Raw genomic sequence first — 27,656 nt, forward strand, 5'->3', positions numbered from 1 at the left:
CTCTAATTGACGGTGCTTAAAGCTCTGCAGAGGTAAGAGTCTGTTTGTTAGCCCTGTCAGTGACTCTGGGGACTTGTACCCTCAGAGACCACCTGTTCTGGGCAAGTGCAGATGGCCCAGAAGCTTCCTTTTTCCAATAAGAGCAGGACATTGTTGGGGCAGTTTGCCCAGTGTGTGTGACAGTTTTCTTGGGAAGGGTCTGGAGCTTTTGCGCTAAGGTGTGGGTTGGCGCAAACTTGAGAACTCTGTGGCATGGATGGCCATGGAGGGACTGAAGGTAGCCCTCTTCTGAAGGGCTGTTCCCATTTCTTCCTGATGTTTCTTCCAGTTCCTTGGCCCTCAGCTTTCCCTGTGCTGACCCAAGCTGCTGCACAGAGCCAGGTGGCCTACAGTAACCTGGAGGGCAGGTTCTGCTGAGTGCAGTGCTAGCCCACTTCCCATCCCCAGCCTGGCATCAGGGCCCAGGATACTGCCACCTCTCCAAAAGGACCTGCTGTCTGACGGAGGCTGCCTTTACTGTGGTATCCCCAGGTGCTCTCAGTCTTCTCCTCTCTGCTAAGTCTGTGGACCTGAAACCTCTCCGTGGACTGGAAGAACTCCCCTCCTGCGCCACTTATGATGTCCCAGGTGGAGGAAGAAGCTGAGTATCTTCTGTGGGCAAAACACACTTCATGGTGCTCCCAGCAGAGGGAGGGTGTTAGAGCTGGCCTGGGGCAGAAGGGTTAGGCAGGCTGCTGCTGTACAGGGTTACAGGCAGACTTTTCCCGAGCACTTCCCTTGCGCGTCAGGCTCATTAAATCTTTATCTCCAAAGAGCCAGAATATTATCCTCATTTTACAGTTGGGGCAACCAAGGCTCAAAAGTCAGAGCTAGCTAGTCCTGACACTTGATGTGGGTGTGACTGCTTCTGGGCCCCTAACTCTGAAGCCAAACCCAGGGTTAGGTGCTCTGCGTGGGGGATCAGGGATAACCGTCTTTCCAGGGCTCATCGTTAGCCTTGGAGACACATCATGACAGTCCAGGGCAAAATATGTTCTCACAGGAACTCAAGGAAAGATACTCAGGGCAGGAAAAGAAAGTGTCCGCTATGTGCCAGAGGTTGTGTTGGGAAGTAAACTACAGACCTAAGGACAAACGTGGGCAACGGGCCAGGGTCTGCTCAGGACAGCACAGATGGCTGCGCCTCGGTACTGACGAGGGTAAAAGCTAGGAACCCTGCTGGGAAGACGGCATTAAACCCTGGAACCACGAGGAAGGAGGTACGAGACCCGGTGCCTCCACTTCCAGAGGTGGATTGACCTTGGTCTCGCTTCTTCTCTGCGCCTCAGTTCCACCACCAGTGAACTGGGGACCGCAACCCCTCCCTTCCCGGATGACAAAAAAAAAAAAAGCAAGTACCACGCAACAGACATTCTCTAAGTGTGTGTGCGTATGTAAGAAGACGCTGTCAGCTCAGCAACGCAGACGCAGACGCCGGGAGGCCAAGGGCGACCCAACCCCCGAGTCACCCGCAAAAGCTCTGCCGCCAACTCCGAGGACTGCACGCACGCGCCAACCCATGCCGTCACAGTCACGTGCCAAAGCGTTCGGCACGGGTCTTGAGAGGCTGGATATGATTGACAGGCATGTCAACCTGTCATCGGGGAGCACTCCCTGGCGGTCGGGCAAAGAGGTTGTTAATTGGGGATAATCTCGGCCGGAGGCGGGCTCTTTGCCGCCCTGGTTACTGTGACGCCCGGCCCCCGCCCCCTCGGCTGGCCGCCATCTTGTTGTTGATCCCTACCCAGTGGGCAGCGGCGAGAGCTGGACCGAGCGGCCGGTGTGGGGCCGCGGCTGCGGGGCTCAGCCACCTGCGTTGCCTACCAGGGGGCGGGCCGAAACCTGGAGGCCCGGGGGGCCCAGCTCCCGTGGGGGGCCGTGGGCGCCCGCTGCCCGGGCCGGGCCGGTGAGTGACAGGACCCAGGCCGGTAGGCGGCCTGCGGCCGCGGGGCGGACGGCAGGCGCGGGGTTGGAGCGGGTGCGCGCCGGACCGGGTATCGGCTGAGCATCACATGAATGTCGCTTGAGCATCCTGACCTGCGGCTCGTGAAGCCTTCCGGATACTGGTGCTGAGACCGGGGGGACGGCATTGGGGGGGCGGTCTGAGAGCCCCGCGCTGGAAGCCCGGCCTGCGGGGTAGCGGGGAGCGAGCTTCTCTGACCGAAACCCTGGGCTCGGCCGACCCGTAACGCCGACCTGTGTCCGCAACACCGATCTGTGTCCCGTGCCAGCCGACGCTCGCCGGGGCGTCGTGTTGCTCCCGGGTGAGAATTACCCGTACCTCTTTCTCGGATGTCGCTCCTGCGAGTGATTGTCACACGGCTTGAGACTAAGAACTAGATGACGAAACAGGCGAGAGCCCCGCGAACCAGGCAGGCGGGTGGCAGGTGGGTGGCAGGCCCTGGGGTTCGGGAAGGGCTAAGGCCCTCTCCCGGCGCCTCCCTCCCGTGCTCCTCGGAGCTCACCGTTTACTTCTTCCCGAAGGGCCTGGTTAAATGTCCATGATCCCCGTGCTATACTTTGGGGCGTAATTTCTTGGCTTTTGACCACCACTTTTTGGAGTCATAGTAAGGTCTTTTTTTTTGGTTTTAGGAGAAAGTATTATGGTGATGACTTGGTCGAGTTTTTCTTCTAAAGAGATATTCTGCCAGTGTAATGAGACAGAGGCAATGTAGGAATGTGTTTTGTCGTTGTGGATTGTATGAATTGCCAGATTAATTTTTAACAGACTGAATGCATCTTGCCCAATGAAGACAGATGGTCAGGCTCTCTTTCTGTGAGGGTGAGAGGGTTAGGGATCCCAGGCCAGGTGTGCACAAGAGTTCTGAGTGCCCCCAAACACCTTTCTCTTTCCCCGTGCTGCCTTGGCTTCTCAGCACAGGCTCCTTGTATGTGGTCCTGTGAAAAGCCTGCATGCGACCACTAAGAAGTAACGCAGCAGTCCTTGGTGCACTTTCAAGATCTACCGACCTTCAGAATGTTTAATTTTGAAAGAAATCAGCTCTTTGGTTAGGAGATCCTTGTGGAGAACAGATGCTGAAACCAAAGAAGGCTGGTGGCCTGTTGCTGGTTGCTTACTTGTGAGAAGAAAGAAAAGTTGAGTAGTCTTTAGTTATTTATTTCATTGCCTTTCCTCCGGCCATTTTTTGAATCTTGAATTAGTTTTGATCTCGGTGAGACCAGTTCCTTGGGCAGTTCTTTAAAAAAAAAAAAAAATTGTAATTTTATTTATTTATTTTGTGACAAGAGACAGAGAAAGGGACCAACAGGAAGGGAGAGAGATGAGTAGCATCAATTCTTTGTTGCGGCACTTGTTCGTTGACTGCTTTTTCATATGTGTCTTGACCAGGGGGCTACAGCAGACTGAGTAACCCCTTGCTGGAGCCAGCGACCTTGGGCTCAAGCTGGTGAGCCTTGCTCAAACCAGATGAGCCCGCTCTCAAGCTGGCGACCTTGGGGTTCTTCAACCTGGGTGCTCCGCATCCCAGTCCGATGCTCTATTCACTGTGCCACTGCCTGGTCAGGCGGGCACTTCTTGATAAGAAAGGAGGGAGGTACTGAAATATTAGAAGCTTCTCGGAATTGTCCCAAGCTAACCCAACTCCCCCCAACCTTTGATTAATGCTTCCTTTAGAATTTTATTTTCCTTAAGTGAGAGGAGGGGAGACAGAGAGACAGACTCCTCCATGTACCCCGACTGGGATCCACCTTGCAACCCCTCTCTGGGGCCAGTGCTTGTAACTGAGCTAATTTTAGCACCTGACTTGGAGGCTCCACCAAGCCATCCCCAGTGCCTGTGGCCTACACGCTCAAATCAATTGAGCCATGGCTGCAGGAGGGGAAGAGAAAAAGAAGGGGCACGGCGGCAGAAGCAGATGGACACCTTTCCTGTGTGCCCTTACTGGAATCAAACCTGGGACGTTTACACACCCAGCTGATGCTCTTACCACTGAGCAAACCAGCCAGGCTTCCTTTAGAAATTTAAGGCAGCCACATGGTTAAATGGTAGCTGGTTTCTGTTAAAATAACCCCAAGTTAGGTTCCTAGTCTATTTAGGACCTCTTTGAGATGTAGAAAGTGACATATTCCTTAGGAAATTCTCAACACTAACTTTTGCGTACAATTTTGGGTTTCAAGGGCCTATTAAAGTCTATCCATGGTGTAGTAACCCTATGTAAGAACAGCTGCCTCAAGAAAATTATAGACTATCCAAGAACTTTTATTGCCTTTGTTTAATGCTCTTACAGCCTTGTGAATATTTATGAATAGTAGATGATGCTTGTTAGGTATTATCCAAAGGTAGCTAATAGTAGTACTTCTGTTCTGGGCATTTTTAAGTGCAAATAAGTAAGAATTTTGTTAAAATAACAGGTTCTCTTTTCACTTAAGCTTGTCTATGTAATTCACCTGTAAATGTCAGCACTTTTAACTTATATGAGCAGAAGAAACACTTCATAGACTGTGGCAATAGTGCACGGAAGTCAGAAACCGCTACAGGTGTGTGGGACGAGATATGATGTCCCAATGTGACATTCAAGGTCTTTCCGGCCAGCTGACTTCAGCCCACCTCTCCAGGGCTTATTCTAATCCCTACTAATCAAATGGGTTTACTAAACATTCTACACACGTTAGTTGTTTCCCTTCACAAATCACTGACTGGATTAATCCAGTGGTTATGCCCTCTTTGGAAAACCCTTTCCTTCAGTTTGGCTTCTCTTTTCTCCGGAGCCCAGTTCAGGTCCTTTATACCTTTATGAAACAGTCTCCCAACATTCCAGTCCCTGGAGGTGCTCCATTCCCTCTGAACTGCAGTAGCATCATTGCCCTTATGCAAAAACAAAATAGTATTTGATCTTTTAAAAATAATTTTTTGTTGCTCTGATAAGACTTCACCACCTTTTCTATGGAGACTGTATTTTTGTGTCTTCATGTACCTGAATATATGAAGACTAAATGTTACAAAAATGTGCTACATTTGTCTGAGTTGGAATCACTAGCGGTAATTAAACATAGTGAAGGGAAATGGAGGGAATGGGCAGATAGAAATGGAGATTGGTGGCTATGGAGCTCCATCTTCTACCCTGCCTGAAATCGTAGCACAAGTTGACTCTATGGAGGCCCATCCTCAGTGCTACAGAACAGAGGCAAAACTTGATTAAAGTGCAGAAGTGAGGCCTGAAAATAATAATTCTATATCTCAGAAGGCTGTGTGGCTCACCCCCTTCCTAAGATGCCAGTTTTGACTCTTGGAAAATGTGTTGGGTGAGCATGGCACTGGGTACTGAGATTCTTAGACCCTCTTGGTTGGGGCTTGGTCTCACTACCACCTTGGGCTGCGGTACATGTGTCAGTAGTATTTGCTGTGTGCTCTTCTCCCACTGCTGCCCTGAGTCTATAAGGAACAGTGATGGGCGCATCTGGGGAAAGGCTGCACAGTGCACTCTTATCTCTGGCTTGGAGCGAGGGAGCAACTGGGTATTTTGTATGTTTGTATCAGTGGATCTGCACTTTTGCCCCAATTTTAGATCAGATTTGATTTCTCCTGCTACAGCAGGATTTGAGCAACGAATTCTGAAAGAGAAAACCTAAGACACCTTGGTTCTTTTATGAAAGGTGATCAAGACTGTCGTGTTTGATGCTATAGTTTCAAGTCACATTTATGTAGGAGGCATTACAAATGCATTTTGAGGGGAATATGTATTCACTTCAGTACTAGATCCCTATGAGGGACTTTGTTTTGTTGAGTGGTTAGAAAATCTGCTTCTGATCGCTTCTGTAAAAATTTTATTTGTGAGTGGGAGTATAGCTTGCTTATTCTTGTCCCCTCATTTTACTAAAGATAAGTAGGTTGGGGAGCAGGTCTAGTATTGCACTCTCTTCCAGTCTAAAGTTGGATGTCAGTGAAGTCCTTGAAGTCCATACAAATCTGGGCATGTTATGCTTGAATACTTATGATCTATCCTATAATCAGAAAGTCAGATAATGACAAGTATTGATGAGGGTGTGGAGGTCAGAGTAGAGCCCTCCTACACAGCTGGTGAGAATGTGAAATGATGCAGCCCCTTTAGAAAACTGTCTGACATTTCTTTAAATGGTTAAACAGTTTCTATATGACCCAGCAGACAGACCTACTCCTAATTATATCCTCAAGAGAAATGGAATGTGCCCCCACAAAAACCTCTATGAATGTTCATAGCACCGTTATTCATGATAATCAAAGGGAGCAACGACCTAAATGTCCTTTAACTCAGTGGTCCCCAACCTTTTTTGGGCCATGGACCGGTTTAATGTCAGAAAATATTTTCACAGACCGGCCTTTAGGGTGGGTCGGATAAATGTATCACATCACCGAGACAAGCATCAAGGGCATCAAGAGTGAGTCTTAGACGAATGTAACAGAGGGAATCTGGTCATTTTTAAAAAATAAAACATCATTCAGACTTAAATATAAATAAAACTGAATTAATGTAAGTTATCTATTCTTTCTCTACAGACTGGTACCAGTCCACAGCCCGGGGGTTGGGGACCACTGCTTTAACTGATAGTGGATAAATGTAATGTGGTATATACATACATTGGACTATTATTTAGCAATAAAAAAGGTTATAGTACTGACACATGCTACAGCATGAATGAACCTGGAAAAAAATTATGCTTAAGTGAAAGACACCAACTACACAAGATCACATATTGTGTGATCCCGTTTATATGAAATGTCCAGAATAGGCATATTTATAGAGATAGAAAGTAGATTAGTGGTTGCTTAGAGGTTCAGGGTGGATGAGAATTTAGGGTAGTTAAAGGTTATGGGATTTCTTTTTGAGATGATAGTATGTTCTAAGATTGTAGAGATGGTTGCACATATTTGCAAATATACTAAAAACCATTAAATTGTACATTTTAGGTGAACAAATGTTATGTATGAATTATATCTCAAAGCACTTGTGAAAAAAACTTTTATAAGTAATATACATTCACTAGTTTAAAAAAAGGTAATATACCCCTGGGTGGGTAGCTCAGCTGGTCAGAGCGTTCTCCTGATATGCCAAAGTTGTGGGTTCGATTCCCAGTCAGGGCACATACAAGAGTCAACCAATGTAGACAAGTGGAACAAACAGTCAATGCTTCTCTCTCTCTCCCCCTTCTTTCTCTTTCTCTAAAATCAGTTAGTAATAAAAAAGATATATGAGTAACAAGACATAAAAATAAAGGATCACCCATAAGTTTACTGTTAGTGTTTTAATGTATAACAGACTTTTTTCCCGTGTTATAACTTTTTCAAAAATGAGATGATGTTATACATCCTGATTTGTGCACCTTCTTACAGTCAATGATATGTTTTAAACATCTGGGTTAGTAATGATGCATTTCTATCAGGGGCCAGCTGACAGGACATTAGGGAAGCCAAGTATAAAGGCAGTGGGGAGTAGTGGGGACTTGGGTGCACTAACTAGCACAGGCCCCATCTGAAAGGTCACTGTTACTCATTTCCAGCCAGTTCTTATCATATCTTGTGCCTTTTTCTTTTAAGAACCAGAAATATGGGTATTTATGTGAAATTACTTGATTTTAAAATTTGGCAGTGGCTTGTCCTGTGGTGGCGCAGTGGATAAAGCGTCGACCTGGAATGCTGAGGTCGCCGGCTTGAAATCCCGGGCTTGCCTGGTCAAGGCACATATGGGAGTTGATGCTTCCTTCTCCCTCCCTTCTCTCTCTCCTCTCTTTAAAATGAATAAATAAAGCCTTTAAAAAATTGGCAGTGGATTAAAATTTGAGCCATTTCACTGGTCAAAGAAAACCACTTGCCAACTGGAAATGGTAAAAATTTTGAATTGCTTGATGTGCATGTTCTCAGCTGTGGTGGGCTGCTGTCTTGTTTAAGCCAATGCTATAAACAAGTGTCCTTTCAGTGGTGCAGTACGTGCCATGGTTTCTCATAGTTTTGTGCTTTCTGGAAGTGCTGTCGCATCTTCTAAAGAAAATACATGTTAGCAAAGTTTGTTCAGACGTGAGTTATAGGGCTGTTGACTGAGTTTATGTTAATGAGCCGACAATATAAAGTGTATTTAAAAAGAAATACAAGAGGTTATGTATTGTAGGTATGTAGTTCTGGGAGGTTATGTATTGATTGGGTGACAAAAATGTGACCAGAGGCTCACAGAAACTTAATGCTGTATTTCTCCTAGGAGCAGTGGCTCAGTATTTGCCAACTTCATGTTTGAGGTGACTTTATAGAACATAAATAACTACAGTCAATAACAAGAATGGATTATATAGTCTTTTGTATCTGGCTTTTTCAAGGGTCATCCCTTTATTGTGTTTGCTCTTTTTTACTGCTGAGGAGTATTCTGTTTATGGTTCTGCCACTTGCTGATGGGCATGTGGGTTGTTTCTAGTGTTTGGCTATTATGAATAAAGATGCAATAAATGTTCTTGTACAAATCTCTTTGTGTACATATGTTTTTATTTCTCTTTGAACCAATATCTAAGGAGAATTGCTCTGACTCCCTGACTGGATTAGAGAGGACACTGTTTCAGGAAAGTTACAGAGCAGTCCTATAGACTCCAGGCCAGTTTTGTTGACATTTCTCCCCAGAGTCCTCAGCTGCAAGCTTCCTTTTCCATTTTGTCAGGTTTCCAGATCTACTCATACTGAGTGAAGAACTAATGAATACTCCTTTAGGGTTGGAAGCTAAAATAGCCAGGAACTGTTGCAAGTAGACACAGACTTCTGGATTGAGGGGTCTGTTTTAGAATTTACTTCTGTACTTGTCATGTTTCTAGAATTCTGTTCCCTAAATTGATGCAGGCCCGGAGACTTCTTGGCCATCCACAGGGACGACAGAGTTTATTCTTCATCTCTCTGTAGAGCCTGGCCTTGGTGATTTGTGCCTTTGTAGTGTCTGGGCCCAGTTACCGTGGTTGGTACTGCCTCTTTAGACTGTTGGTCATGTGGAACATATTTTGGGACTTAAAATTTTAATTTTAATTCACATGTAACTTTTTTTAAATTTTATTTATTGAGTTTTAGAGAGAGGGGAGGGGCGGGGAGCAGGAAGCATCAACTCCCATATGTGCCTTGACCAGGCAAGCCCAAGGTTTCGAACCGGCAACCTTAGTGTTCCAGGTCGTTGCTTTATCCCACTGCGCCAACACAGGTCAGGCCACATGTAACTTTTGAAAGCTTGGAGCTTCCTTGTCTGATGATCTACCATGTATGATATTTACAAATGAGCACAACCAGAGGGTCCTTGCTGGTGTTCTAGATTCTAATTTCTGGGAGCAGCAAGCAGTGCTTTTGGTGATGATTTCACCTCTTAAATCCCTCCTATTAAACATCATTTACACACTGTGCCTATTCATAGCTCTGTTTGGCACATTGCATTGTTTCACCATTGACTTCTTGGACCAGTGTTCAGTGGCTGCTGGGTTCTTTGTAGTCAGGAACTTAAAAAAAAAATCTTTAAGATGAGGAGTTTTTATTTTTATTTTATTTTTTTCAGAGACAGAGCGAGAGTCAGAGAGAGGGATAGATAGGGACAGACAGACAGGAACGGAGAGAGATGAGAAGCATCAATCATCAGTTTTTCATTGCGACACCTTAGTTGTTCATTGATTGCTTCCTCATATGTGCCTTAACCGTGGGCCTTCAGCAGACCGATTAATCCCTTGCTCAAGCCAGCGACCTTGGGTCCAAGCTGATGAGCTTTGCTCAAACCAGATGAGCCCGCGCTCAAGCTGGTGACCTTGTGGTTTTGAACCTGGGTCCTCCACATCCCAGTCCGACGCTCTATACACTGCGCCACCGCCTGGTCAGGTGTCAGGAACTTGATTATCAGAATTCTCTTTTAAAGCTTTCCAAATCTTTTATTTATTTTTATTTATTGTGTTAACATGGACTCATGTCCCACTCAATATAACACCCTCACCTCCCACCCCCGTGTCCTTCATTACACCTCTTTTGCCCCTCTGCCCCAACTCCCTCCCCGCTTCCCTCTGGGATTGCCTTTCCAAATCTTTTAAATAATTAAATAGGCTCTTATGAAGCTGCTAAAATGAATTTTTTTAAGGAAGGGAGGAGAGATGAGAAACAACATTTTGTTTGCAGCCCTTTAGTTCATTGATTGCTTCTCATGTGTGCCTTGACTGGGCAAGCCCAGGGCTTTGAACCTGCCTCAGCATTCCAGATCAATGCTCTGTCCACTGTGCCTGCCACCATAGGTCAGGCTGAATTCAGTGATTTAAAACCCCTTTGGAGTTCTAATAGTTTTGTAATGTCCTGGAGACATCACAGAAAAGGCAGGAGCTCTATCATAGTTGAATAATTACTTAGTTTGGAGAGTTTTCTTGTTTTAAGCTAATAATCATCTTTAATATGAGGTGTGGTTCTAAAGGAGGCTTCCAAGTAATCTAAAAAGCTCAATGCTGTTGACCAGAGTTTTAGCTCTCACCTCTCCCAGGTGCAGGAGATTTTATGTCCACATTTTACCTCTTTACTAGCAAGACAAACGTGACTATCACTTGTCCTGATGAGCAGATTCATACTGGAATGACCACCTGTTATAAACCTGAGTTACAGCTAGTTGAAATTCAGGTGAATGACAAGAATTTTTGTTCTTTTGTTTCTGCTCTGAAATAGAGCAGTTCTTTATTTAAAAAAAAATGTTACGGTGAGGGCAAATTCTGTCTAGGGAGGTGTCTCCATCAGTTCCCCAGTCCCTTTGGGTGTGCTCACCTGGGCCCAGTCCTGTCAGCTTTCCCCAGGAAGCTCTGCTCCTCTTGCTGCATTAGGTTGGCTACATTAGCACGGAAGTGAGAAAGGAACTAGACTGTTAGGCATGTCAGAACCTTGAATTTTGAGAACAGGACTGTTACTCTCCCTGTGCATCTGTCAGTTGTGCAGAAGCTTCTCCCTTCAGTTTTGGGTCTTCATTGGGATGAACAGAATGAGACAGGAAGCCCAAGAAGTTTCCTATTTCATAGTTTAGCATTTTAGACCACCTCATTTGAAGTATTCTAAGGGTTTTGTATTTGTTTTAGAATTGTTTCTCCTGTCTTTCCACATGTGTGCTTTCTGGGTTTGACCATGTTTAGTTTCAGTTGTAAGTGTGCTAGGCAGAGAGTCATACCTACCATTCAGGTACGACTCACAGGGACTGTTAAGTCACAGCACAGGTATTTCTGTGGCTTGTTAACAATCCCATTCAAACTGTGAGCAGACAGTGTCTCAGGGAAGAAGGAAGGGGCACTTTTGTTTTTCCTGTCTTTTGGTCTTCTCATTTTGATTTCCCCTGTATCACCTGGGACCTGTGTTTTAAATTCTGTCTTCAACCCCCCCCATTTTTCTTAAAGAAATTTATTTTTATTTTATTTCGTGAGAGGAGGGGAGGCAGAGACAGACTCCCACATGACCCAACCGGGATTCACCTAGCAAGTCCACTAGGGAGCAATGCTCTGCCCATGTGAGGCCCTTGCTCCATTGCAACTGGAGCCATTTTTTTGCACCTGAGGCAGAGGCCATGGAGCCATCCCCAGCACCTGGGGCCAACTCGCTCTAATAGAGCCATGGCTGCAGGAAGGGAGGAGAAGAAGAGAGAGATTAGTGAGAGTGGGAGAGATGGAGAAGCAGATGGGCACTTCTCCTGCGTGCCCTGGCCGGGAATTGAACTTGGGACATCCACACGCCAGACTGACGCTCTACCACTGAGTCAACTGGCCAGGGCCGAAAATTTTTTTCCCATTTATTTGAGAGAGAAAGGGAGGAGCAAGGAAGGGAGAGGGAGAGAAGCATCAACTTGTTGTTTTCCTTAGTTCTATTTAGTTGTGCACTCATTGGTTGCTTCTCATATGTGCCCTGACCAGCAATCAAACCCATGACTTTGGTGCACTGGAATGATGCTCTGTCCATTGACCCACCTGGCCAGGGCCAACCCCCATTTTTTCCATTCATTTCAGTTGAAATAGATATTTTCAGAAGGATCTTTGCTTGTGTGTTTGTGTGTAAGTACAGGTTTTCTAATTTTTTGAAATCTAGTAGAAACAGGAAAGGGCTTCACTGGATTCTAGCTTTTCTCTTTGTCCTAAATTAATTCTCTTCTGGCTGTTTCTTGATGGGCTGGCACATCTCAGGCCTCCTGCCAAGTTTCCGTTTCTCCTTGCTCCTTGTTTGATTTCAGACTGGTGTTCTCAGGAGGTTGCCACTGTGTTTCTTGATCCTGGGATAGGACCCAGGAGTCTAAACAATTCTTCATCTCTTCTCTGAGGACAAACAACAAAAGAGATACCTTTGTCTTCTCCCCCCTCTCCTTATTTCATACCTCCCAGATTGCTAGGCCTCTGCACACACTCCTGGTTTCTAGGTGAGGGATGTGCCAGTCCCTGGTAGATTGGAAGAGCAGACTTAGGTTGGCAGCCCTACTTACCTCAAAAACATTTCTTCTATTTCTCTCCTCAGAGGAGAGGTTTGTAAGCATTTGCTTGGAATAATCCAGTCCGTGGGTGTGGGGAAGAATTGCTCTCTCGCACCCTCCTGAGCATACCTAATCTCCATCAGTGCCTGCAGTCTCAAATGTAAAAGCAAGAAGGGACTTGATTTCAAGAAGGTGTTTGGTTCCCTGGTTATGTGTTTTAAATTTATTTATTTATTTTTTTACAGCGACAGAGAGTCAGAAAGAGGGATAGATAGGGACAGACAGACAGGAACGGAGAGAGATGAGAAGCATCAATCATTAGTTTTTCATTGCGTGTTGCAACACCTTAGTTGTTCATTGATTGCTTTCTCATATGTGCCTTGACTGCGGGCCTTCAGCAGACCAAGTAACCCCTTGCTGGAGCCAGCGGCCTTAGGTTCAAGCTGGTGAGTTTTTGCTCAAACCAGATGAGCCCGAGCTCAAGCTGGTGACCTCGGGGTCACGAACCCGGGTCCTCTGCATCCCAGTCTGACGCTCTATCCACTGCGCCACCGCAGGCTGGTTATGTGTTTTAGAGAACAAACAAGCTTTCATGTTAGTTTTCTTGTCTGTGACTTTGAGGGTATTCCGGCATCTTTCTCCTGTCAGAATCTGTATCAGCATATAATTTCTGAAATTAGTTAGAAATTAGTTTTCATAAAGTCTACAGCTATACAACCCAAGCATTGTGTGTTCTTTTCCGTTAGAATGATTTACCAATCCATTGTGTTCTTTTTAATTGAATGATTTTGCTATTTTGATCTTGTATTATATCAGAGAGTAAAAAATAAACTAAAGAGCCTGACCAGGCAGTGGCGCAGTGGATAGAGCGTCGGATTGGGATGCTGAGGACCCAGGTTTGAGACCCCGAGGTCGCCAGCTTGAGCGCGGACTCATCTGGTTTGAGCAAAAAGCTCACCAGCTTGGACCCAAGGTCCCTGGCTCAAGCGAGGGGTTACTCGGTCTGCTGAGGGCCCACGGTCAAGGCACATATGAGAAAGCAATCAATGAACAACTAAGGTGTTGCAATGCGCAACGAAAAACTAATAATTGATGCTTCTCATCTCTCTCCGTTCCTGTCTGTCTGTCCCTGTCTATCCCTTTCTCTGACTCTCTCTCTGTCTCTAAAACAACAACAAACAAACAAACTAAAGATACATTATTGTCAGAATTTTACTTAGCATTCCTGACTTACCAAGTTTAAATTTAATTTTTTAAAAACTAAATAAATTTCATAGGATTTTTAAAGGGCATGATACTTCATCATTATGCTGTTAGTGCTTAGGTGGGTATGTTTAATTTTTGTAGAGGATGTAGAAATATTGGACTTATAAACCACTTTTTATGCCTGACCTGTGGTAGCGTAGTGGATAGAGCATTGAACTGGAATGCTGAGGTCGCTGGTTTGAAATGCTGGGCCTGTCCGGTCAAGGCACATACAGCAAGCAATCAGTGAACAACTAAAGTGAAGCAACCATGAGTTGATACATCTTGCTGCACCTCCCTCTTGCTCACCTCTCTGTAAAGTCAATGTGTGTGTGTGTGTGTGTGTGTATTTTTTTTTTTTTAAGAGAGAGAGAGAAAAGGGAGGGAGGTTGGGAAGAATGGAAGCATCAACCTGTAGTAGTTGGCTTCTTGCATGTGCCTTGACTGAGCAAGTCTGGCGTTTTGAACAGGTGACGTCAGCCTTCCAAGTCAGTCCTTTATCCACTGTGCCACCAGGTCAGGCTAAATAAAATCTTTTAAAAAACAAACAAAACAGCCCTGGCCGGATGGCTTGGTTGGTTGGGGTGCCACCTTGAAGCACAGAGGTTGCTGGTTTGATTCCTAGTCAGGGCACATGCAGGAACAGATCAGTGTTCCTGCCTTTCTCTTCTCTTTCCTCTTTCTCTAAAATCAGTAAATAAAAATTAAAAGAACAAAAATATTTTTAATGAAAATTTGCAAATATACCTATGAAATGTGAAGGTACCAAGGATGCTTCTCTTTATAAAAAGATTGCTTATCAAACTCAAGTGGTTAATGTGAGGCTATAAAAATATGTTGGCCAGAGTTTGGAATTCTCACCAGGCTTCTTAGAGTGCATAACTGCTGATCTGTCTTTTGAGTGTGTGTCTGAGCCTGCCCTACTAAGGAACTTGGTGACCAGGTATTGTCTTGCTCTTGCTGTGGAGACAGTGCCTGCCTAGTTCTTAAAATAGTTCTGACCTTGTTCACTAACATATCTGATTGCAATTTCTCTTTCCTTGCCAGGGCTTTTATTCATTGCCACTTTCTAGGCTCACTCTACTGTTAAATTCAAGCAAACAAACTTAATGTTGTATTTTCTAAATTTGATTAGAGTTCTTTGATATGGTTCATCCTTTATTGAGATTATCTGTGTGTTTGCCTAATTACCCCCCTTGTTTCTCCTTTGCATCATTAATAAAACTGATCTTATCGTCTTCCTCCTAGTAGTCTCTTTTCTTTTTCTTTCCATATTTTGTTTAGTTTCTGTTGTTACTGGGGTTTTTTTTTTTAAGTGAGAGGAGGGGAGATAGACTCCCACATGAGCCCTGACCAGTATCCACCTGGTGACCCCCATCCGGGGCCAATGCTGAAATCAACCGAGCTGTTTTCAGCGCTTGAAGCTGATGTGCTCGGACAAACCGAGCCATCATCAGAACCTGAGGACCAGTGCTGGAACCAATCCAGCCACTGGCTGTGGGAGGGAAAGAGGGAGAGAACGGGGAAAGAGAGGAGAGAGAAGCAGATGGTCACTTTTCATGGGTGCCGTTACCAGGAACTGAATGAACCTAGGATGTCCATACGCTAGGCTGACCGTCTATTGACTGAGCAAACCAGCCAGGGCCTGTTGCTATTCTTATCCAAGTTCATTTAAAACTGTTTTTCTTTCATATATTGTCTTTTTAGAGTCAAAACGCAGAATTTTGCATTTTCTTTATTTGTTAATTTGGAATTCTGTCCTGTGGCCAACATGCTTTGTTCTCTGTAAAGCCACTTCTTTGTTCTGGTTTTGGTAGCCCTAGATTAGTCTGTAAACGTTTTTTGATTTACAACCCTAATAGTAAAAACAAAACAACTTGTCCTCCATCAGCATTTTTTCATGTTATGTACTTATCCTACTGTACACATCTGTTATTAACATACATTCATTCATTCTGCTGTTTTTATTGTGTGGCTACCGAGTGCCAGACACTGCTCCATGCATTTAGGATAATATATAGTGAACTAAACAGGTGAAGAGCCTTTCCTTCATGGGGCTGATATCACAGTAAAAATAACAGACATTATTGATAAATAAAATAATATTTCAGAAGGGGATAAGTACCATAAAAAAAAAGTAGAGCCAATTAAGGGGGATGGAGAGTACAGGGGGTGTTGCAGTTTAAACTTAGGGGAGTTAAGTAGGTCTTTTTGAGAAGAAGACATTTGAGCCCAGACTTTTGAAGGAGTGAGGGAAGCATGTAGACATCTGGGGGAAGAATGGTCCAGGTGGAGGGAATGGCTGGTGTGAAACTATAGAGGAGCAGAAGATGTCTATGTATCTAGCCAGTGTGACCAGGGTGGGAATTTTCTTACTTTTAAACATTTTTAAAATTTTTTATTTATTTTTTTATCTTTTACAAAGACAGAGAGTGAGTCAGAGAGAGGGATAGACAGGGACAGACAGACAGGAACGGAGAGAGATGAGAAGCATCAATCAGTTTTTCATTGTGCGTTGCAACACCTTAGTTGTTCATTGATTGCTTTCTCATATGTGCCTTGACTGCGGGCCTTCAGCAGACCAAATAACCCCTTGCTCGAGCCAGGGACCTTGGGTCCAAGCTGGTGAGCTTTTGCTCAAACCAGATGAGCCCACGCTCAAGCTGGCGACCTCGGGGTCTCGAACCTTGGTCCTCTGCATACCAGCTGGATGCTCTATCCACTGCGCCACCGCCTGGTCAGACGACTTTCAAACTTTTTAAAGCCCTGGCCGGTTGGCTCAGCGGTAGAGCATCGGCCTAGCCTGCGGAGGACCCGGGTTCGATTCCCGGCCAGGGCACATAGGAGAAGCGCCCATTTGCCTCTCCACCCCTCCGCCGCACCTTCCTCTCTGTCTCTCTCTTCCCCTCCCGCAGCCAAGGCTCCATTGGAGCAAAGATGGCCCAGGCGCTGGCGATGGCTCTGTGGCTTCTGCCTCAGGCGCTAGAGTGGCTCTGGTCGCAACATGGCGACGCCCAGGATGGGCAGAGCATCGCCCCCTGGTGGGCAGAGCGTCGCCCCCTGGTGGGCGTGCCGGGTGGATCCCGGTCGGGCGCATGCGGGAGTCTGTCTGACTGTCTCTCCCTGTTTCCAGCTTCAGAAAAATGCAAAAAAAAAAAAAAAAAAACTTTTTAAAAAATTATTTATTTATTTATGTATTCATTTTAGAGGAGAGAGAGAGAGAGAGAGAGAGAGAGAGAGAGAGAGAGAGAGAGAAAGTGGGAGAGGAGCAGAAAGCATCAACTCCCATATGTGCCTTGACCGGGCAAGCCCAGGGTTTCGAACCGGTGACCTCAGCAGTCCAGGTTGACGCTTTATCCACTGCGTCACCACAGGTCAGGCCTAAACATTTTTTATAGAGACTTTATTTAATGATTTTAGGGAAAGGAGAGAGAGAGGGAAAGGCAGTGGGGAGAAGTAGTAAGCATAGTTGCTTCTTGTGTGTGGCTTGACAGGGCAAGCCAAGGGTCAACCTCAGTGCTCCAGGTTGATGCTTTATCCACTGTGCCACCACAGGTCAGGCATTTTTAAACATTTAAAAGTAAATTAATTTTTAATCTAGTACACACAATGCTACAAACTATTCCATAGAAAAGTACAAGATCCTTCTCACAAAAACAAGACTTTTCTCACCTAATTTCCTACCAAGTCATCACAGAAATGGTGAAGTCTCAGCAGCAATAGAACAAGTACTCTGCTCACCGCTGCACCACCAGTGCTCCACTAGAACAGGGCTTTAAACACTGATCATGATTTCTGCTATAGGCTAAATGTCTGTGTCTCCACTCCCCTAATTCATATATTAAAATCTAATCCCCAGTGTGAGGTATTGGGAGGTGGGGCCTTTGAGAGGTGATGAGGTCATTAGGGTGGTGCCCTTGTAAAAGGGGCCCCAGAGAGCTCCCTCATCCTACTAGCCATGTGGGGAGACAGCCACTCATCAGACACCAGATCTGGTGGCTTGATATTGAACTTCCTAAGCTCAAAAACTATAAGGAAGAAATTTCTGTTGCTTGTAAGCCATCTAGACTTTGGTATTCTGTTATAGTAGCTCAAACGGCCTGCCTGACCAGGCGGTGGCGCAATGAATAGAGCATCAGACTGGGAAGCAGAGGACCCAAGTTTGAAACCCCAAGGTCGCCGGCTTGAGCACGGTTCATCCGGCTCAAGTGCAGGCTGGCTTGAGCACGGGGTCACTCACTCTGCTGGAGGCCACTCCCACCCTCGTCAAGGCACATATGAGAAAGCAATCAGTGAACAACTAAGCTGCTACAATGAAGAAATGATGCTTCTCATCTCCCTTCCTGTCTATCTCTCTGTCTCAGTCTCTCTCGCTAGAGAAAAAAAATAAAATAAAAAATCTCAAATGGACTAAGACAATCTCCCAAGGATCCTTCTCAAAAGCTGCCTTGTAGTTACTTCCTTTAATATTCTTATGCCCCAAAGGAAAAATGTGCCCTACTTGTGGCAAGAGAGAAAGCAGTAGAGAGGAAAGAAAAGAGTAAATTTCCATTCCGCTCTGTCTGGATAAATGCCACTTTAGACTTGCATGTCAGAGTTAGGCTGTATAGGAATTAAATACTAATTGTAGTTGCTTTTTCCTTTTCAATGTCAGTCATAGCAAAGGACCATCAGGATGACCGGAGAAAGTGGGAGTGTCTTGATTCCTGGAGATGCTTTTAATAAATGTGTACTTCCAGCCTTTCTTAGAAACAGGTGGCAGCTCACAAGTTCTTCCATACTGGTGGTGGTTGGGTTTGTCTTGGACACATCTGGGCAGTGGAATTAAAGTGGCTATTATGGTACTGCTCAAGCACCACCCTTCATTTCTTTCCTTGGCTCGCAGGAAACCACCCTTTGCTAGCTCAGAGGTCTGTGCCTACAGGGATTTCACCTTTCCAGAGAAAATCTTAATGTTACTTAGAAAGCACACAAGACAGGTAACTTGGGAACACATTTATGTGAGACTAAGTCTACAGAGAAATTAAACTTGGTCAGGATTTTTTTTTTTTAATTTTTCCATTGATTTTTTTTTAATTTTATTTATTCATTTTAGAAAGGAGAGAGAGAGGGAGAGAGAGAGAGAGAAGGTGAGAGGAGCAGGAAGCATCAACTCCCATATGTGCCTTGACCAGGCAAGCCCAGGGTTTTGAACCGGCGACCTCAGCATTTCCAGGTCTACACTTTATCCACTGCGCCACCACAGGTCAGGCTGGTCAGGATTTTTGTAGTGACACAGCTCTCAGATGACAGATTCCAGGAAGAAACACTATAAAACATTGGTCTCCATTTAGGTTTCCCTCTGCCCAGAGCTCACAGCCCTTCTCGCTATAGTATGTATATAAGCATGTTTTCCTGTTCCTACACAGTCATGAGTAGGAACTCACCGGGAGACACTTGGTGATTATGTACTTTGCCTTTCTCTGGGACTTCAGATGTATCAGAAATTTCTTTGTTTTTTTAGAAGAACTTTATTAAAAAAAAATTTTAGAGAGAAACATCTACTTGTTCCACTTATTTATGCATTTACTAGTTGATTCTTATACGTGTCCTGACCTGGGATCAAGCCTGCAACCTTGGTGTGTTGGGATGAGACTACCTAGGCGGGGCAGAAGTTTCTAATACTGCTGGGAGAGAAAGGAAGGATGGAATAGTGTCTCTCTGCCCTGTAGACTTTACACGTGTTGATGGTTTATACTGTACAAGTTTGAGTAGCTCTGCTAGATGTACTGAAAGGGACCTATTAAAATGTTGCCATATTGATAGTCTCGGTGGGATAGAGTAGGGGGATTATGTGGGGTTTATTCAGTGTGTTTTGATAATACTTATTGCTAAGGTCCTTAGTCATGACAGGGAGAAGGTATTTAACTGTCTTACTGGTTTGCATCATACTGAGTTCCTTGGTCTTGTATAGGAAGCTCCCTCCCCAGGATTGCTGTTGTCATGCCCAGAATATTAATGTTGGTGACCATGTTGCAGTGTATGGTCAGAATACTGTGGTGACCATGACTGTCTTGGTGGCACTGGCAACTGAATAGCTTGGAGGGCTTATGAGGTTGAAGATGCTGAAGGCAATGCTATTGTGGGGAAAGTGCAGCAACCTTTTACAGTGATTGCCAGGAGTAGGAGCATCCACGGTATTGCTTGGCTGAGAGATGCAGTCAAGTCATGGCCTACAGAGGGATCAAGACTGTGGGATCTTCTAGGCAGGCGTCCCCAAACTATGGCCCACTGGCCGCATGCAGCCCCCTGAGGCCATTTATCCTCACCCCCCCCCCCCAGCCGCACTTCCAGAAGGGGCACCTCTTTCATTGGTGGTCAGTGAGAGGAGCACTGTATGTGGTAGCCCTCCAACGGTCTGAGGGACAGTGACTGGCCCCTGTGTAAAGGGTTTGGGGACCCTTGTAGAGGCTTCCTGACTGCAGTTAACTTGCAGTGGCCTGCGAGATAAACTGGGGCATCACTTTCCTCTGGCGCTTCCCAGTTGACCGATGCCACGCTGGGGAAGAGCAAGTTGCCTTGTGATTGGAGTGTCAGGTATGTCAGTGCTTACCAGAAGCTGCTGGTGACTGGACTGCTGTCCAGGGACTCAGAGGTAGCTCATTTGGGATGCTAATTTTTTCCAAAGAGTTTAAAAATATTGCCTTTGTGAAGTGCCTCTTGCATAGGAATTTGGGGAACTTGGAACAACTTGGTTCTTAATTGGTCTTTTGCTGTGTATTCCTTTGTGTTCATCTTTTTTTTTTTTTTTTTCATTTTTCTGAAGCTGGAAACGGGGAGAGACAGTCAGACAGACTCCCGCATGCGCCCGACCGGGATCCACCCGGCACGCCCACCAGGGGCGATGCTCTGCCCACCAGGGGGCGATGCTCTGCCCATCCTGGGCGTCGCCATGTTGCGACCAGAGCCACTCTAGCGCCTGAGGTAGAGGCCACAGAGCCATCCCCAGCGCCCGGGCCATCTTTGCTCCAATGGAGCCTTGGCTGCGGGAGGGGAAGAGAGAGACAGAGAGGAAAGCGCGGCGGAGGGGTGGAGAAGCAAATGAGCACTTCTCCTGTGTGCCCTGGCCGGGAATCGAACCCGGGTCCTCCGCATGCTAGGCCGACGCTCTACCGCTGAGCCAACCGGCCAGGGCTCCTTTGTGTTCATCTTTTTTTCTTTTTCTTTTTCTATTTTTTACAGAGACAGAAAGTGAGTCAGAGAGAGGGATAGACAGGGACAGACAAATAGGAACGGAGAGATGAGAAGCATCAATCATCAGTTTTTTGTTGCAACACTTTAGTTGTTCATTGATTGCTCTCTCATATGTGCCTTGACCGCAGGCCTTCAGCAGACCGAGTAGCCCCTTGCTGGAGCCAGGGACCTTGGGTTCAAGCTGGTGGGCTTTTCCTCAAATCAGATGAGCCCACGCTCAAGCTGGCGACCTCGGGGTCTCGAACCTGGGTCCTCTGCATCCCAGTCCGATGCTCTATTCACTGCGCCACCACCTGGTCAGGCAGTGTTCATCTTTTTTTGTTTTTAGCAAGACAGACAGGAAGGGAGAGAGAGATGAGAAGCATCAATTCTTTGTTGTGGCACCTTAGTTGTTTTTTGTTTCGGGTTTTTGGTGTTTTTTTTTTAACAGGGACAGAGAGATGAGAAGCATCAATCATCAGTTTTTCGTTGTGACACCTTAGTTGTTCATTGATTGCTTTCTCATATGTGCCTTGACCGTGGGCCTTCAGCAGACCGAGTAACCCCTTGCTCGAGCCAGTGATCTTGGGTCCAAGCTGGTGAGCTTTTTGCTCAAGCCAGATGGGCCTGTGCTCAAGCTGGTGAGCTCGGGGTCTCGAACCTGGGTCCTTGGCATCCCAGTTTGACGTTCTATCCACTGCGTCACTGCCTAGTCAGGCTTTGTGTTCATCTTAACAAAGACTCCAACCCTGACCTGTGGTGGCACAGTGGATAAAGCATCGACCTGGAATGCTGAGGTTGTCAGTTCAATACCCTGGGCTTGCCCAGGCAAGGCACATACAACAAACAATTAATAAACAACTAAAGTAAAGCAACTATGGTATCTCTTTCCCTTTCCCTTCCTCTCTAAAATCAATAAATAAAATCTTTTTAAAAACCCCTCTAAGCTTGGTTTTAGACTGTTAGATTCTTTTCTGTTCCTGTTGTCCTTGTAGTATTTACATGCCTTAGAATTTCCACAGGAAAAGAAGAGTCTGTCTGCTCCTGTAGCTCTTGTCTGAAACAAGCATAACCACGTAATGAACCCCATTGTCTCATGAAAGGAGTGGACAGTGAGTCTTTTATATTTTTTTCCTTTTTTTCTTTTTTTAGCAAGTGAGAAAGAGAAGAGACAGAGGCAGGAAGAGACAGACAGGAAGGGAGAGATGAGAAGCATCAACTCATAGTTGAGTCACTTTTCAGTTGTTCATTGATCGCTTCTCAAACGTGCCTTGACTGGGGGCTCAAGCTGAGTCAGTGATCCCCTTGCTCAAGCCAGAGAGACCTTTGGGCTCACACTGGCAACCATAGGATTGTGTCTGTGATTCCACGCTTAAGCGGGCAACTCTGCACTCAAGCTGGTGAGCCTGTGCTTAAGCTGGATGAGCCGGCACTCAAGCCGGGAACCCCCATGTCCCAGGTTGGCACTCTATCCACTGCTGCCACAACTGGTCAGGCTGGACAGCAAATCTTCTGAAGAAACTGCACAATGAGGAATTGGAGTTGTGCTTAAGGGATCAAGGAACATTTCTGGGGACCAAGGGAGAATTTCTTACTCTAAGTGGTGTGAATTACAAAACAAAGTTATTTTTACAGAAAAAAAGAAAAGATTGCAAGTCCTAATATAGTTGAGTGGATGGAATTGTAAGGTTTTTTTTTTTTTAATTCATTCATTTTAGAGACGAGAGAGAGTGAGAGAGAGAGAGAATGGGGTAGGAGGAGGAGCAGGAAGCATCAACTCCCACATGTGCCTTGACCAGACAAGTGTGGGATTTCAAACCGGAGACTTCAGGGTTCCAGGTCGACACTTTATCCACTGCGCCACCACAGGTCAGGCTTGTAAGGTCTTTATAATATGCAGATTATTTATCTAAGCCTTTTCCTTCTTATGAATAAAGGTTTTCTGATATTTGCAGGGAACAATGTTTAGTTATTTTTTTTAATAGAAATATTTTTTATTAGTCTCAACCTAAAAACCATTCTGTTACTATTGTTATATAGCCAAAGAGTTTTTTTTTTAAATTATTTTTATTTATTTTATTTTTTTACAGAGACAGAGAGAGAGAGTGAGGGATAGACGGGGACAGACAGACAAGAACGGAGAGATGAGAAGCATCAATCATTAGTTTTTCGTTGCGTGTTGCGACACCTTAGTTGTTCATTGATTGCTTTCTCATATGTGCCTTGACCACGGGCCTTCAGCAGACCGAGTAACCCCTTGCTTGAGCCAGCGACCTTGGGTCCAAGCTGGTGAATTTTTGCTCAAACCAGATGAGCCCACACTCAAGCTGGCGACCTCGGGATCTCAAACCTGGGTTTTCTGCATCCCAGTCTGACGCTCTAACCACTGTGCCACCTCCTGGTCAGGCTATCCAAAGAGTTTTTACATGACATACTTGAGCCATATGAATTTCAGATAGTGGATGCACTGGGTTGCAAACCTAATAGAGAACCTTGTTTTATTTTTTTTGTTGTTTGTTTTTTCTGCCACAAGGGGAAAAGAGGACCATTTATAAAGTTTCTACCAGGGAAACTTTTGGAGCCCTTTACAGAAGCAAAAAATATACTAGTGGGGTGTTTTTTGTTGTTAGTTTAAATCATGACAATGAAACCAGAGTCTTTCATGATTTCAGTTATCTGACATTATTTCTTTGTAGCTTTGAAAGAATTTGCAAGGGTTTTTTTTTTTTTTTTTTTTTTTTTTTACAGAGACAGAGAGTGTGTCAGAGAGGGATAGACGGGGACAGACAGACAGGAACGGAGAGATGAGAAACATCAATCATTAGTTTCTCGTTGCGCATTGCGACACCTTAGTTGTTCGTTGATTGCTCTCTCATATATGCCTTGACCGTGCGCCTTCAGCAGACCGAGTAACTCCTTGCTCGAACCAGCGACCTTGGGCTCAAGCTGGTGAACTTTGCTCAAACCAGATGAGCCCGCGTTCAAGCTGGAGACCTCGGGGTCTCGAACCTGGGTCTTCCGCATCCCAGTCCTACGCTCTATCCACTGTGCAACCGCCTGGTCAGGTGCAAGTTTTTCTGTATGCTAGTAGTTCCTCAGTTTAAGTCTAGAGAAAGACTTCAGAAGTTGTTAGTATTTTACGTGGCATAAACTACTAGAAATCAGGGCAGAGAACAGTCTGCAGAATCTTTGTTTGAGGATTAGTTACACTTCTGGAAAATAGGATTTATTTGACTCCGTTGTGTTTTGATGTGTTTGTGAAAAATTATGATCAGTGAGGTCCTGAGGTGGCAAGAGTGTAAGTGTCTTTTATATTCTGCCTCTTGTTGAATCACAGGAGACTTACCGTATTTTTCACTCCGTAAGACACACTCCCCCAAAAAAAGTGGAGGGGGAAATGCCTGTGTGTCTTATGGAGCGAAAAATATATTTTATTAAATATTTTAACACACCATTTGGTTCCAAATATTTTTTTCTTATTTTCCTCCTTAAAACCCTAGGTGTGTCTTATGATCAGGTGCGTCTTATGGGGCGAAAAATATGGTAGTTCTTAGATAATTATTTGGATATTTGGACAGATTCATTGCCCTTATTAGAAAGTGAATTTTGTTTGTCAGGTTCTTTTTTAATATCTTGGTTCGAGCCTTGAGGACCAGATATAAGTCAGATTCTCTGCCTTAAGGGACACATTAAAGATTATAGAGCAACATTTTTTACTTTTGGCCTTGGGGAGCAGTGTGCCCTTTGTCACCAGTGAAGGGCTTGTTTGTTCTTCAGTTGCTGGAAATTTCCTTGTTATCAAAAAACAATTAATCTGGAGATTTTGATGTAACTGTTTCTATCCTTTCATTTAGGATGGTTTTTACTATAAGTAACATGTGAGACTTTCAAAGCACAAAGGGAAATTTATTGTTTGTTATATAACAAGAAATCTAGTACTTTAGTGGTAGTCTGGTTTCTTTCTATTCTGCACTCTCAGCATGTTGGCCTTGCCTTTAAGTTAGTGTCTTTTAAGGGCCCCAATTGGTTGCAGTAGTCTCAGGTATCACATCTGAATAGGAGAATGTCCTAAGAAAGAGGAGGGATGCCTCTCTCATGTTCTTTAAGAACAAGGTAGCTTTCCTAGAGAACCCCTGGCCAACTTCCCTCACGTGCCCTTTCCTCAATCCACCACTCAGAACTGGGTCCTGTTGACAGTTCTCCCTGAGCTAGAATGAAATTTCACAATCCCTGAGATCTGGCTACCTGAACAAGGTTACAGCTCTGTCAGCAAGGAAATAGAGGGCAGAACAGTCCTCAGCTACAGCCCTCTCCGTCCATGGGCTTTGGGGAACACCAGGCTTCAGGAGCAACCTCTGGTTTTTGATAAAAATGAGTCAGGCTGTCGCTCTTTCCAGTACTTCCAAGGCTGGGCAGTAGGCGAGACCAGCCCGAGCCTTCACGTGCAGGGGCATATGCTGCAGGGGTAGCAACGGGCATGTCTTCATTTTATAGGTGAGTAAACTGCAAGTTAAGTGACCAAGACTCCACATCTCGTAAGCTTCACCAAAGCTGAGAAAGTTGTGGGCACTTCAACCTTTTTGGATTTCCAGATATACTTAAAAAGAAATGCCAAAACAAAGTTATAAAAATGTGGTGTATTTTGTGTTGATTTTTAAGAAGATATTTCAGACACAAAAACAGTACCATGATTTTATATAAACACCATGTGGAAACACTTTCAGAAGTCGAGATCTGAGTGGAGACTGGACCTCTGCCTCAGTCCTGTGGAGGCTGCTGGGCTTCTCCCAGAATCCAGGGAGTGGTCCTGGCCCTATTTCTACTAAGCTCTTCTGGGCACTTGCACTATTGACCCCTTCTTTCCCAGACCCCTCTGACCCAGGCCTTTCAGAAAGTTGAGCACCTTGCTGGTGTCCCCTTTGCAGTCAGCAGCAATCTCGGGATGCAGTGGAGCCAGGGCAGGAGCTGATTGACAGACAGTGCCACCTAGAGCCCATTGCCACTGTGGACACCTCCAGGAACCCCGATTGCTTGCCCACTTTCTGCTGTAGATGCTGCCACTGTTAGATCCCTTTACTTTCATGTTGTGCTTTTGCTCACTGTAGTCTTCTTCTGGAATTATTGAATTCATTCCAACAAACTTTTTTTTGGAGTACTTACTGTGTGCCAGGAATTGCCTTGGATCCTGGATGGAGATAAGAGAGAATGATTTGGTGGTAGTGACAGACAAGTAGGTAGATGGCAGCACGGACATGGCGATAGAGTTAGCACAGGCCACCTTAGGAACCATGGGGTGTGAACTGGTGGGAGGCAGTGGGGTCTGGCAGTGCTCCCTGGGCACGGAGTCCTATCCTGCAGGAGGACTAGAAAGTAGATGGCTAAGCAAACACGTGTGTGCGGCAAGGCCTTGCTGCTCTGTTTGGGGCAGTGGGAGTGGAGTGTGATTTATTTTTATTGATAGTGAAATAGAACATAGTTTCCTGGGCAGCTTTGGATTAAGACAGTTTTGCCACAGTGTTCCTATATAACCCATTTTGCCCATAATTATGAGGTTCAGGAAAATAGTAATCGTTTGTCTCTTGCAGGTAAAACCATATTCCCGCTTTGCAAGTATTTTATTGTTTTAGTCTTGAATTTCAGATATAGTCTTTTTTTTTTTGTACTTTTCTGAAGCTGGAAACGGGGAGAGACAGTCAGACTCCCACATGCGCCCGACCGGGATCCACCCGGCATGCCCACCAGGGGGCGATGCTCTTCCCCTCCAGGGCGTTGCTTTGCCGCGACCAGAGCCACTCCAGCGCCTGGGGCAGAGGCCAAGGAGCCATCCCCAGCGTCCGGGCCATCTTTGCTCCAATGGAGCCTTGGCTGCGGGAGGGGAAGAGAGAGACAGAGAGGATGGAGGGGGGGTGGAGAAGCAAATGGGCGCCTCTCCTATGTTCCCTGGCCGGGAATCAAACCCGGGTCCCCCACATGCCAGGCTGACGCTCTACCGCTGAGCCAACCGGCCAGGGCCCAGATATAGTCTTGCCAATCCATTCCTAGTTTTAAAAATATATTCAATACTAAGTAAGGTGCCTACTGCTTTAAGTTTTTGAGAGAAATTGACATTCCAAGGAGGGCATTTGAAGACCCAGAGCTTTTTCTTATCCCACTTGTCGGTCTAGTCAGACGCAAAGGGAGGCTGTGATACTAGACATGGTCTGAACCTGATAGCCACAGATTTAACATAGAAAAAATCTGAAGCCTGAATTCAAGTGGGAAAAGCAAGACCTTTTGATGATTCTACAACTCAGCAAGGAATGGCTTTCCCCTGCTGGTCCTTGGCACCTTCAGCAGGAAAGTTGGGAATCGAGCATGACCTGATTTCTCGGGCAGAAACCCTTCCTTTGAGTCAGTGAGAGACCCTTACCAGTACTGGGTATTGTGAGAAATGAACAGAATGAATTCATGTTGGCTTCCGGTTTTTTTTTTTTTTTTTTTACTCTTAACCTTTGAATGTGAAATGAACAGGGATAGTTGCTTTCTGATGACTGTAACATACTGTCGTTCTAAACTCAGTTCATTTAGAGAACTTAGAAGGGATCTGAGAACTAAGAAAGGAAGAGAATGTGGGCTTTTGTGCATAAAAAGATGGATGGAGGAGACCAAAGTTGTGTCATTGGGTAAAATTTCCCCAGCTGCCTTTCCTGCTCCATGCCAGGGTCCACGACACGTAGCAGGGACCCAGACACCCGTTCTACTCTTGGGGCA

The 27,656-nt window shown here is 45.4% G+C and overlaps 1 protein-coding gene across 2 annotated transcripts in view; it reads left to right on the plus strand.

Moving 5' to 3' along the window:
• The first annotated feature begins 1,747 nt into the window (after positions 1-1,747).
• Positions 1,748-27,656, plus strand: part of IP6K1 (inositol hexakisphosphate kinase 1) — a 43,337-nt gene continuing 17,428 nt past the window's right edge. Inside the window, exon 1 of one of the 2 annotated variants that reach the window (XM_066245966.1) lies at positions 1,748-1,945. The gene's annotated coding sequence lies outside the window, so the exon portion shown is untranslated. Of the gene's footprint in view, positions 1,946-22,648; positions 22,776-27,656 lie in introns of those variants that run through there. The other variant, XM_066245965.1, reaches the window with a different exon arrangement.

Source organism: Saccopteryx bilineata, chromosome 10 (genome assembly GCF_036850765.1).
Source record: "Saccopteryx bilineata isolate mSacBil1 chromosome 10, mSacBil1_pri_phased_curated, whole genome shotgun sequence".
Lineage (NCBI taxonomy): Eukaryota > Metazoa > Chordata > Mammalia > Chiroptera > Emballonuridae > Saccopteryx > Saccopteryx bilineata.